Consider the following 3,096-nt stretch of genomic DNA (forward strand, 5'->3'; position numbering starts at 1 on the left):
ATATTAAATTTTTTTTTTCGTTTCAATTAATTTCAAACACACCACCAAATTATTTCTATTTTGTTAAAGGCCAAAACCAATTGATTTGTTTTGATGTTATAATTGATACCATGGGTCGACTGAATCTTGAAGATGAAATAGGAGATAGGTTGAATACGGGTTAAAAGGAAATAGGATTGGTTTTAATTCAGAAAATGGGCACAGCCCAAATGGTTATGAATGTTATCGGGTGTTCGAGAGGTCGGATGTTCGAGTCTGGTTCGTGGACACTATTTTTTTCACATTTCTTTTTTTGAGGTAGTCTTACTTATCTATTATTATTAATATTACTTATTAATATTAATTATTATTATTATTATTATTATCATTATTATCATCATTAATATTGTTGTTGAATTGTAATTGTTATTATTGTTATTATTAAAGTTATAATCATTATTATTATTATTATCGTAAATATTATAATCGTAATAAGTATTAACAATATTATTAGTAGTAGCAATCTTATCATTTTAAGTATTATTATGATTGTTATCATTAATCTTATTAATAACATTACTAGTATTATTATTATCAAGAACTATTATTATCATCCTTGTTATTAGTATGATCATAATTAATAAGGTTATTATTATTATTATTATTATTATTATTATTATTATTATTATTATTATTATTATTAATAAATCATTGTTATCGAAACTATCGTTTCAACAAATAGATATCTTGTACATATGTTACATATACTAGGATTATATTAATATTTCATACAAATATATCATAAAAATATTAATATTACATATATAAATATTTATATATAACAAACTAATGATACTTTAATTATAATACTAATCGTATATAAATATATATGTGTATGTAGATATATTAACATAACTAAATGTATAGATATTAATCACTCTATATATATATATATATATATATATATATATATATATATATATATATATATATAATATTATCTAAGATATAAAATAAACATACAATTTTTTTAAATGGAAATTATTATAAAATCTTATAAAACTAATAATATATAAATATTATATATTAATAAATGAAATTATGTGATTCTACGATTATATGTTTTAATATATACATATGAATAATATAGGTTCGTGAATCCAAGGCCAACCCTGCATTATTGAATATAGTCGTATGTATTTTTACTATAAAATACATTAGGTGAGTTTCATTATTCCCTTTTTATATATTTTTGGAACTGAGAATACATGCGCAACTTTTATAAATGTTTTACAAAATAGACACAAGTAATCAAAACTACATTATATGGTTGAATTATCGAAATCGAATATGCCCCTTTTTATTAAGTCTGGTAATCTAAGAATTAGGGAACAGACACCCTAATTGACGCAAACTCTAAAGATAGATCTATCGGGCCCAACAAGCCCCATCCAAAGTACCGGATGCTTTAGTACTTCGAAATTTATATCATGTCCGAAGGAGGATCCCGGAATGATGGGGATATTCTTATACGCATATTGTGAATGTCAGTTACCAGGTGTTCAATCCATATGAATGATATTTTTGTCTCTATGCATGGGACGTATGTTTATGAGAAATGGAAATATGAAATCTTGTGGTCTATTAAAATTATGAAATGATTATTTATGCTAAACTAATGAACTCACCAACCTTTTGGTTGACACTTGAAAGCATGTTTATTCTCAGGTACGAAAGAAATCTTCCGCTGTGCATTTGATCATTTTAAAGATATTACTTGGAGTCATTCATGACATATTTCAAAAGACGTTGCATTTGAGTCGTTGAGTTTATCAAGATCATTATTAAGTCAATTATAGTTGGATATATTATGAAATGGTATGCATGTCTGTCAACTTCAGATGTAATGAACGATTGTCTTTTCAAAACGAATGCAACGTTTGTAAAATGTATCATATAGAGGTCAAATACCTCGCGATGTAATCAACTGTTGGGAATCGTTTATAATCGATATAGACTTCGTCTGGATGGATTAGGATGGGTTCTTTCAGTTGGTATCAGAGCGATGGTCTTAGCGAACCAGGTCTGCATTAGTGTGTTTAACTGATAAGTCGTTAGGATGCATTAGTGAGTCTGGACTCCGACCGTGTCTGCATGTCAAAAGTTTGCTTATCATTTCGTGTCGAAAATTTCCTGCTTATCATTTTTAGGGAATCACTTGCTTATCATTCTTAGTCTAGACACGTTTTACTGCATTGACTGCATGAATAGTGTATAGACAAAATTCATATCTTAGCGTATCTGCTACTTTATATCTTAGCGTATCTGTTACTGTAACTTTGCCTGACAACTTCCGTAGATTCCTCCGTAACTTATGGGATTTTAGTATTATATGCAAATGTAAATTATGTATTGCAGGGTACTAATCTACATCCTATAATCTATTTCTTATCGAAAATCCTCCATCTGATCGTACGAGATGAATCCTGCAACCAGTTCGAGTCCCTCAGATTCCGATAGCTATTCCGATAGTTATTCCGACAGCTATTTCGACATAGATGTTCACCTAAGCTCCGAAAACAGCGTCATCGGCATGAATCAACCAATCAGTCATTATCAATTCATCTGATGGGTTCGTAGTCGACATAATTAATGGAAACGCGCAGAAGGCAATCCCTTCCACCAACCGAATCCACCTCTTGACAATGAACCTGAAGCGTTTGTCGGCGAACCTGTTCGAGACACCATTTTCAGTCTCATTTCCAGGGTAACTCGACAAGATTATATTCTATCCACAATTCTGAACCTTATTCATCCGCTCGTTCCGATCGACAATTATCCTGAAGTAATAAGTCAACGAACTTCGCGCTCGAATAATCAATTCGGAGAATATGGTGCAAAATGTACCAGCTTCAGCAACATCACCGGCACCAACAATACCATCAATAAGAGCACTAATACCATCAACAATCCATGCCTCAATATCTCATTCTGTACCTCGAGTATAATCATCATACTACGTATCATTCTACATCAATCATCTTCGTTCTTCATGGCGATTATGTAGTCTCTAAAGATTTAGGGATTATTCATTCTAATTCTAACCAAAAACCAAAT

Source organism: Rutidosis leptorrhynchoides, chromosome 9, assembly GCF_046630445.1.
Source record: "Rutidosis leptorrhynchoides isolate AG116_Rl617_1_P2 chromosome 9, CSIRO_AGI_Rlap_v1, whole genome shotgun sequence".
Lineage (NCBI taxonomy): Eukaryota > Viridiplantae > Streptophyta > Magnoliopsida > Asterales > Asteraceae > Rutidosis > Rutidosis leptorrhynchoides.